Here is a 10,270-nt window from a genome sequence, read left to right as displayed (position 1 = left end):
TCTCGCTCTGTTAGTTCCCGCGAGAGCTCATTGCTTAAAAAGACCCTGGCACCTTCTCTCTGTCTCTTGCTTCTTCTCGCCATGTGATCTGCTTGTACCCACTGGCTGCCTGCCACTTTCTGCCATGAGTAGAAGAAACTGGAGGCCCGTGCCCAGATGCAGCTGTCCCAGAATCGTAAGCCAAATAAACTTCTTTTCCTTATAAATTACCCAGTCTCAGGTATTTCTGTTATAGCAACATAAAACGGACTAAAACAGATAGACAAAAGTTTTTATCTTTTGGAGCTGATATTCAATAAAACATAGTTTGGGAAATACGGTTCTAGTATTTTAACAGTAAAAAAAATGAAAAAAAATCATGTTGAGTTTTGGTGAAGAAGATGACATCTAACTTGTTAAACTAGTATTGGTCTATTCTTATTTTCCTAAAAGTTTTTAAAAATCAGAAAGGAGATTAAATTTAGCATCTATTGAGAAGAACTATTTTCCTCCCTTGACCTGTTAATATAATGAGTTATGTCCAGAATTTAATTCTCACTACGAACCATCTACACATTCCTATTATAAACTCTATGTGTTCATGAAATGTTATTATTTTAATATATTTCTAGATTTGATATGATAGAATTTTTGCACCTATATTTGTAAGATGAGTTTGTAGTTATTTTTGTCAGGTTTTTGTTTAAGGTAGTTCAACCTTCTTCAAATAAAACAAAACACTTTCTTCTTTCTCTCTCTCTCTTTTGTGAAATAATTTAAATTGCATAGGAATTATAGTTGCTCAAGAGTTTGAAGGAGCTCACTGAGGAAATTATTTCCCACTGTCTCTTTTGGGGTTCCTCTTTGACATAGTGTCTCTGGGAGCTGAGGGCCTCAGTCCTGCTACTGCAAGAAACTGAATTCTGCCAACAACCAATGAGTTTGGAAGAAAACCCCAAGTATCTGACATGACATGGCCCTGGCTGACACCCTGATGTAGCCTGATATGACCCTGAGCAGGGGACCCAGCTAATCTATGCCAAGCTTGGTGACCCATGGAAACTGTGAGATAGTGAGCATGTGCTGCTTTAAGCAGTTAAGTTTGTGGTATTTGTTATGCAGCAATGAAAAACAATTATACCTCTGTATTTCTAAATAATGTGCTTATGCTGCTGTCTGTGGGATTTATTAATCTCAGGTGTCATGTATTGCTTCTTTCTCTGATGGGTGAAGTGTTAGCTCATTTACAATACTTGATCTCCTCTCCCCATTTCCACCCAATTAGAGTTTTAACAATGGGCTGACTAGGCTACTTGACTTCGTTTTTGTCCCAAGGATGAGTCTTAATTGGACTTTATAGCTCCAGCCTTCTTGGTTTTATCTTTTACCAATTGGAGATGATAAACAGTTCCTGGAATTAATGGTCTCTCCAAACTCTCTTTCAATTCTGCTTGCAAAGTGGCCATTTCTTCTATGAGCTTCTTTCTTATTGCAGCTTGTCAAAAATAGCCACTAGCAAACATCCAGTGTTACCGACTGTTTCCCACTTCTTTGCTAAAACCACAAGTTTGTTAGTTACACTTTCTGCCTTGTAGTTTATCACAGGTGATAGTTGTATCAAATGCTTTACCATTGCATAAAAAGCCTTTAATGTCAGTTTTCTTGCCACCTGTCACTCAGCCTGAAAGCCCATGCACATGTTTTATTATGGTGGCACCACTTCCAGTCCAGTGTCAGGCTTTAAATTGTTCAGTTTTTCTTTGGTAGCAACCAACACCAAAATTTCTGTGGCTTACAAGAGTAAACATTTATTTTTGCAGAGTTAACTGTAGGTTGGCTGTGGGTCTTCTCTGGGTCTTCACTCCAGGATTCAGGCTGAAAGAGCAGGTCTTCGCTGAGACAGGTTACAGGCAATGGCTCTTAAAGCTTTTGCCTGAGAAGGTCACATGTCACTTCTGCCCATATTTTGTTGGACAAAACAAGTCACGTGGCCAATGTTCTTATCACTAGGTGAGGCATGTGTAGTGCTTCCTCGGGGGGGGCGGGGGGGACAGTGAGTATCCACCCCAGATACCACAGGAGCATTCATAGACTGGGAGGAGGTATTTGTAGGTTGTGCAGCCAATGAAGGATTAATTTCTAAAGTATCTGAAAATTTTTATTTATTTAAAAAAAAATAATTTTTTTTTGGCAGCTGCATCCGAACCCTCGACCTTGGTATTACAACAACATGCTCTAACTGACTGAAATAAGTAGCCAGCTTAGTTTCTAGAGTTTCTAAGGAGCACCTGTAAATCAACAAGAAGGAGGCAGGAAACCAATATACACATAGGTGAGGGACACGAACAAGCAGTTTACAGAGGGGAAAGCCAAATGTTTATAAGCATATGGAGAGATGCTCATTCTCATTAGCAACCAGAGAAATGCCAAGTTCAATCAAGACATCCACCAAACTTTCAAAAATTTTAAAGCTGGAAAATATCAAGTGTGACTTGAATGTTGAGAACCCTGTGCGTCCTGCTGGTGAGAGGTCCAGGCTGGGGCAGCTATTCTGAAAAGTAATTTGGGCAGAATAGGTGAAATGGTGTAGACAGAGCGAAATGATGAATGTGTGTCCCGGATTTGAAAGACCTAGCGTTCTGGGATTATTATCACATCATCGTTCCAGTTCCACCTCCCTCTCCCCCTCAGTACCCAGATGGTGAACAGAGTCCCATTCCACTAGACAGACCACAGATCTACGAGGGCAGGATCTTGTCTCATTTGCTCCCATTGCGTCTCCTGCACCTGACACAGTGCTTGGCACAGGTGGACATTCCATACGTGTTTGGTAAATGCACGTTTTAAAAAATACATTGAAAGCAGAGTGACTTCCCTCCACTAGAGCAGTAAACTATGGATTTTCCAGTGTACAGTCATATTGTCTGAGTACTTCTTTGGGATCCAATTTATCATCTGATAAAAACCTTCATCATTTGGTTTAATCTGCACTTGCACACAGTGACTCGCACAAGGGCAGAAAGATATCAAACTGCTCAGGTCCCACCTATTGATCATAACTTACCAAAATAGAAATATATTTGTGGAAGCATTCTATTTGAGGTGGAAGGGAACTTTGATAGCATGAAGTTCACCCGTGAGCCTTAAGCAATAGTTTGGAAAGGTTGAATACTTTTAGAGAATGTAGTTCTTTCTGGGCTGTTAGGGAGCTTTCAGATCCCCATTTCTTTTGGTTTGAGTCATAGGTGAATTGAGAGAACATCGTATTCAGAAAGTCTCAAGGTCAGTCTGGGATACCAGGAGTTAAGTATTTTTTAAATTATTGTAAAAAGTAACGCTGAATGTACCAGGCCCACGACTGAGCATTTGTTTGACTGATATGGGGGTTGGATTTCTCTCGGTGGGAGCAGAGCTAATGTTTAGAGCAGCTGCAGTTTCTAAGTAGCCCAGGATGCTCCACTGGTCCATCTCCTCTGAATTCTCAGAGCACTTGTGTGTGTCCCAGTGTCCCCTAACCAGGTGTACATCGCGATCACTGGGCTCTCTCCTGAAGATTCTGATGGATTAGGTTTGGGGTGCACTTGGCTTCTGTATTTTCTTTAGCAAGCATGCTAGGTGATTCTCAAATGCACAAGAAATTAAGAACATCTGGTGTATAACACGTTACTATGTAATTATACGGTATACAAATTTGGTTGTGTTGTTCTTAGCTATTGTTTCTTGTGTTTCAGTAATGAATTTTAAACCAGTTTTATAATGTTCTGGAGGCAGATAGTATGCCTTGATTCTTTTCATATCCCTCATAGTGTTTTTAATGGACCTGCACTCAACAAAATGTCTATGAATGACAGTTGGCAACACCCATCTAATGACTTAAAGCACTTCCCTTTGCTGAAAGAAATTCTGCTTTTCTTGTGGGTCTTGGCCTTTGGTGATACATTTTTCAAGTTTTACCTTTCGATTCCTTCTTTGCTATTTCAGGATCCATATTATCTAATGGCACCCACAGGTACCAATGGGCTTGAATGAGTATCATTTGCTTCTTTTAGGTGGGCTTGAGTATCTACCTCTTGGGGTGATCAATAGTTGGCCCTTGCAGCCAAGAATCTGGGGCAGAGATCACCTCTTCTCCAAGCCGTCCATTGGTCATAGCTCCATCTCTGGTGTCCTGGAAGCAGGCTGAGTTCAGAGATGTAAGCTGTGCACAGTTCTGCTTGGGTATTGCCTTTCTCCATGCTTCAGTTGGGTCAGGTCACACTGTGGTCAATAACTGTGCTAAGAGATGCTGTACCCTCCGTCTCTCTCTATCCCACACAGCCTTGGTGGTCCCCACCCTGGTGGCTATGCCTTGGGTGCCAGTCTTTCTTCAGGCGACTCTCATTAGGCATGACATGGGCTGCTACAATTAACCAATGAAGGGCACGGAGTTTGCCCTAGGATGGCCATCGATCTTCCCTTGCCTGTTTCCAAGTTGAGTGTCAGGTAGGGTTTGTTTGCCAATGGTTTGTCAATAAACCATCTAAGTGACAATTAATAGGACAAACAGCTCTCTGGCATAAAGTTAATTTTGCTATGCCCCTTTGTAATAAAGATATATCATATGTTTGAGTCCTATCATAGATGAAGTTATGGCTAGGGAATACCAGATGCGGGTACGGGAAACAGGGTGGGTCGAAGGGGAGGGAGAAGGTCTGGTCCTGGATTCTGCAGAACAGAAAACCAGGAGAGACGTTAAGGAAAACTTTCTCTTTTTTTGTTGGGGGGTGGTGTGGGTAAAAGTAACGAATTAAGCATGTTGTCTACCAGAATCCAAAGGGACTGGGTAGAAGGGCAGAATAAATTCATGAGGTATGGTATAGAAATTGGATATTCAGGGTAGGGAAACCAAGTTCAGAGTGGAGGGTCCACCTGGAAAGACTGCGCAAAGATGTAGGGATAGGGCATAGTGGGTAACAGAGCAGATGGTCTTACCCATAGTTGAAAGGCAGCTTTACAGTCTTTCAGTATAGAAATTGGATATTCAGGGTAGGGAAACCAAGTTCAGAGTGGAGGGTCCACCTGGAAAAACTGCGCAAAGATGTAGGGATAGGGCATAGTGGGTAACAGAGCAGATGGTCTTACCCATAGTTGAAAGGCAGCTTTACAGTCTTTCAAATGCTTTTATATACATAATTTCTATTTATCTTCCCAACATGCTGGTAAGGTGGCTGGACCAGATGGTATTTTCCTTGTACTAGTTAGCTTTTGTTGTGTAACAATCCACCCTGAGTTATTTATTCTCATGGATGGCTTAGCTGGGTGGTTCTGCTCATCTCAGCTGTGTTTGCTTATGTGGGATGAGAGTCGGCTTGATTTTGTTGGAAAGGTACAGGTGGGAAACTTGGCTCTGCTCCAGGGGTCTTCTCAGCCTCCTCAGGGCCCACTGAGCTTGCCCAGGGATGTCTGTCCCATGGTGATGGCAGAAGCCCAGGAAACCAAGTAGAAACATGCAACGACTCCTGGCCCACGCTTGGGACTGGTGCACTGTTTGTTGTTGTATTCTATTGACCAAAGTCACATGGCTGTGCCCAGGGTCTGAGTGGGACAGCATTACCAAGTTACTTGGCAAAGGATGAGGACACAAGAGTGGTGAAAAATTGGGTCATTTGTCCATCAACTATAGCACTTCATTTTACAAGTACAGAAACAAAGGCTTATAGATGAAGTGCCTTCCTCAGGGTCTACAGCTCCTTGGTGGTCAAGCTGGGAAAAACCCCATGTCACCATCTGTCTAATGTGTTCTTAAATTACAAATATGACCCATCTGAGAAGAGTGGGTGGTTTTAGTTCTGTTATGGTGCCTGATGGCATGAGCACTTGAATAAACTCTGGAAAATAGATTCATTTTTTTAAAAAAAAGCCTTCGCTGTCAAAATCTGATTTCCTGGTTGAATGAAATAGCTTTGTTATTCAGATACTTTGGGTCTAAATTTATTTTACATGAATTTATTTAAGAAATTGATTATAATTCCCCTTCCATTTGATGCTGTGGGTGGTGTAATTGGAAGTTTAGAGAGAAAAGACAGAAATGGTTTTAAATGATTCACATACCCACCTATTATTTTCAAAAGGGTAAAAAATATAGGAGACTTTAGGTAAAATAGGCTGCATTAGACTCTTTTTTTTAGGTTGAACTATCTCCAGTCTTCCCAACATTAATGCCCACTGGACCTTTTATCTATTTGTTTTGAAAAACAAACTCAGAGGGCTTTGGTTGGGTGTCATTCTTCTTTCTTTGCAATTTATAGCACACATTGCTCTAGGAGAAATCTGAGGCTGTACATTATCTTTGCCATATGCCATTCAAGATAAATCCTGCTTGTCTCTCTGTGTCTCTTGCTGTCAGCAATGGAGATATCGATATGTTCACGTTTCAGTTTGCTGTCAAATGTTTTTCACTCACTCAAAACCTATTAGGATCTCCACTACAGAGGGATGTCTTTGGGGATTTGGGCCAAATCTTTGGCACAAAACATCCTGGGCGCAAAGGATGTAACCTGGGGCAAGCACTCCATTTATAGATCCTGGACATAAGAAAAAACATTTGGAAATTTTGATTTAAAAGTGAATCTTAACCTCATTGGGGATGAACCAGGCTGGGGGAAGTGACTAGAGTTGAGGACATCTGTGACACCCAGGTGTTTTGGGCTGAGGCACTGAGAAGGGGTGGCTCTTTGACACGGGGTGATCCCTGGAGAGCAACGACAATGTTGTTGGTTTCTGGACATGTGCCTCCATGTTGCACTGGAGAAGTGAATTCCATTACGGTCATAGTTCTTCAATACCAACCATGGCCAATCATCACTTAGTTTCAGGGGCCTATGATTCCCTTTCTGTGTTTCCACATGGTCCTTTCTATCACCACTGCTGCTCCAGTAATACTCACTGTGGACATAAATACCAGGTAGTGGCGGTGGGGGCATGTGTGGCACACACTTGCCGTTTGCAGATGAGTTCTGAGCTTTTTCCTGCTCCTGTCCTCCATCTTTATTCTCTTTTGCTTCCAAGCCTTGTGTCTCCTGGCAGGATGCTTGTTGTCTTGTTTCTTCTCTTTCCCTTGGGCCTAATGCTTGGCTTATTTTCCAGATAATGACCCTGACCACCCATCCTTAAACTCTGCTGCCTCTGGCTGCCTTGGGTACCCACCCCCACCTCGACCAGCAGGGGTCCCTCCTGGTCCAGGAGAGGTGTCTTCACTAGCCCCCAAAATGCTCAGGTGTGAGGAGGGGGAACTGGCCATCGCTGGTCTTTCTTGGGTCCAAACGGGGTTCTCGTCTCACTCTTGAGACATCTGACATCTACAGAGGCTGTGCAGGAAGCTGTGGCTTCGGCATTCAGTCCTACCTCTCAGAACCCTCCTTTGTGTGTTTGCTTTCCACACATACCCTGTTATCGATGTCCACAGCACCCTGAGCCTTTAGTGCATCTGTTTCACAGAACTGATCACACTGCATTGTGATTACCTGTCTCTATCACTGGAGGTAAGCACCTTCAAGTCAGCAATTTTATTTTATTTTTTATTAAAAAGATGACTGGTAAGGTGACCTTAACCTTTAACTTGTTGTCAGCACCGTGCTCTCCCAAGTGAGCTAACTGGCCATCCCTATATAGGGATCCGAACCTGTGGCCTTGGTGTTATCAGCACCACATTCTCCCAAGTGAGCCAGGGGCCAGCTCCAAGTCAGCAATTTTTAGCCTAATCTCAACACCTATCATTTGCTGAATGCTCATAAGGGACCATGATGGTTAATTTCATGTGTCAACTCAGTTGGGCCATCATCCCCAGGTACTTGGTCTAACAGGTCTGGATGTTGCTGTGAAGGTATTTTGTGGATGAGATTAACATTTAAATCAGTAGATTTTGAGTAAAGCAGGTTATCTCCCACAATGTGGGTGGGCCTCATCCAATCAATTGAAGGCCTTAGGAGAAAAAAAACTAACCTCCCTATGAAAGTGGAAATTCTGCCTGCAGACTCCCTTCGGACTCCAGTTGCAAAGTCAACTCTGCCCTGGGTCTCCAGTCTGCCAGCTTACTGTGCGGATTTTGGACTTGCCAACCCCCCAATTGTGTGATCTAATTCCTTAAAATAAATCTCTCTCTCTCTCTGCACATCCTATAGGTTCTGTTTCTCTGGAGAACCCTGAGTAATACATGGTCCAAACCCTGCCCTAAAGGCAATACACGTATTATCTTATTTAACTTGCATGACAGCCCTCTGAGTTGTGTATTATTATTGTTATCATTTAATAAGTGGATAAACTGAGTCACACGAAAGTTAAAGAACTTGCCCAAGGCCACATAGCTAGTAATTGGCAGGGATGGGACTCAAACGGGTGCTTGCTTCATGCTAAAGCCAACAGTCTCAACATCTGATGCCTGCTTCCCTGCCTCTTGGCATTTCCATGGCATGCCCAGCACCTGACACCTATCAGAAGACTGGTAAATATTAAAGTAAGTGAACACTGCCTCTGTTTCCCTCCATTTTATTACCTCTTTGTCTTGTGGAAAAAAATTTAAAAATTCTACAGGCAGTATATAAGAGCTAAGACTTTATAGTAAATATAAATCTATAAAATCTTGATCCCAAAATGTTGCGTTTTTATCTAGATAAACAAGATAAAAATTGAAGTGGAGAAGTTACCTGTTATAATTCAGCTGTGATTGGTTGGACAGTAGCTTTGTCTTTAGGATCTCATGGAGGATTTTGCTTGTAGCCTCCATCCCAATTGTGGAGACCATGGTAGGCAGACACTCAATGGGCATTCCAGCTTCTTTTTAGAATGTGCCTTCCTGTACTACAGAATCTAGAAGGCTAAAGCCACATTGCAGCCCTGGTTGTGAATGTGCACTGGGTCCAGCCTCCAGAGGCTGCTTGCTGAGATTTGTAAGTACAGGTGCGGAGGGACCCTCATTCTGCTGCTTTTGCTGTCGTTGCTGTCAAGCAGGGTCATGGGGATGATGGGGTTTTGCTGCAGGGTGGTGCGGACATCACAGCAGTGTTGGCAGCTGGCTGGGAATTTGGCATTGCTCAGTTGAAGGCAGAGGGGCTCGGCACTGTGGTATCTATTCCTAGCCTGGAGCAGGAGGGTCAGTGCTCCCTATGGCAAGTTACTAGAGCTGAACTTTCAACGCCCACATTTCTAACTGCAGCAGAAGCAGCGGCTCTCCTGTGCGGTCGGATTGGCTTTTTGTTCTGTGAGTTATTCCTGGAGGCCCAGATTACTCATCCAATGCTTCTGATCATTTTATAGGTTCCTAGTTCCCTGTATTAATTCTCCTCCTGCTTAAAATAGCCAGAGTGGTTTCTGCTTCCTGTAAATGAACTTGACTGATGTGGCAGCCTTAATAACTGTAGAAATGTATAGTTGAGCCATTTGTTGGCTCACGAGTGGATTTGCTACTCTTTGCTTCTACATATAGCTGAAGTTTTTCTGTGGTAATTTGCCGTGCTCATTGGAGAGAGCTGGGAAAGGGAGGATACCCATAGAAAGAAACTTTACCAAAGTGAATTCCTGAATTTGGAGCAACCATATCAGAAAGAATGAAAAGATTGTTCTGGGTCCTTTCCTGGGGGTGTTTTCTCTGAGTTTCACTGTTTTTGCTTATTTCTATCTTGAATTTTTTTTCTATTTTCCTTTTTTCTCTGAATGTCTGCATATTTTCTTTTCTTTTTTTTTTAATCATGTTTATTGTGGGAAAATCAGAAATTCCAAGGAGTGAAGGAAATAAAAGTTAATCATAGTTTCATAACTCAGAAAACCCACTCTTGGCAGCTGATGAGTATCTTTTCCTCCCTCTCTTCCTCCTTTATTTTCTCCCTTGCTCGCTTTTATCTATTTGTCTGTCCGTTCATCTCTCCATCCATCCATCCACCCATCCGTCTATCCATCCACCCATTCCACACATTCGGTGGGATCATATCATGCATTGGGTTGTATAATTTGCATTTTCAGCTCATCAATATGCTTTTATGTATTTCTATTTCACTATGGTGAGTTGCCTTTTGTTGTCTTTAGAAAGGAAGTTCTGGACAATCCAGTATAACTCAGTTATCAACTAATTTTTAAATTAGTTTTTTTTTTTTTTTTTTTTTCTTTTTCCGTGTCCGGCAACGGATCGCAACCCTCAGTGTCACCCCCGTACCGGACCGGGACCGGCAACGGGATTGCAACCCTCGGTGCTGCTCCCGCGCCTCGCTCAGCCAGTGAGCGGGAACCGGTCTGTATGTGGGATCCGAACCCTCGGGCGGGA

The sequence above is a fragment of the Galeopterus variegatus genome, unplaced genomic scaffold (assembly GCF_000696425.1).
Source record: "Galeopterus variegatus unplaced genomic scaffold, G_variegatus-3.0.2 Scaffold8984, whole genome shotgun sequence".
Lineage (NCBI taxonomy): Eukaryota > Metazoa > Chordata > Mammalia > Dermoptera > Cynocephalidae > Galeopterus > Galeopterus variegatus.
Note: the sequence above shows the minus strand (reverse complement) of the source record.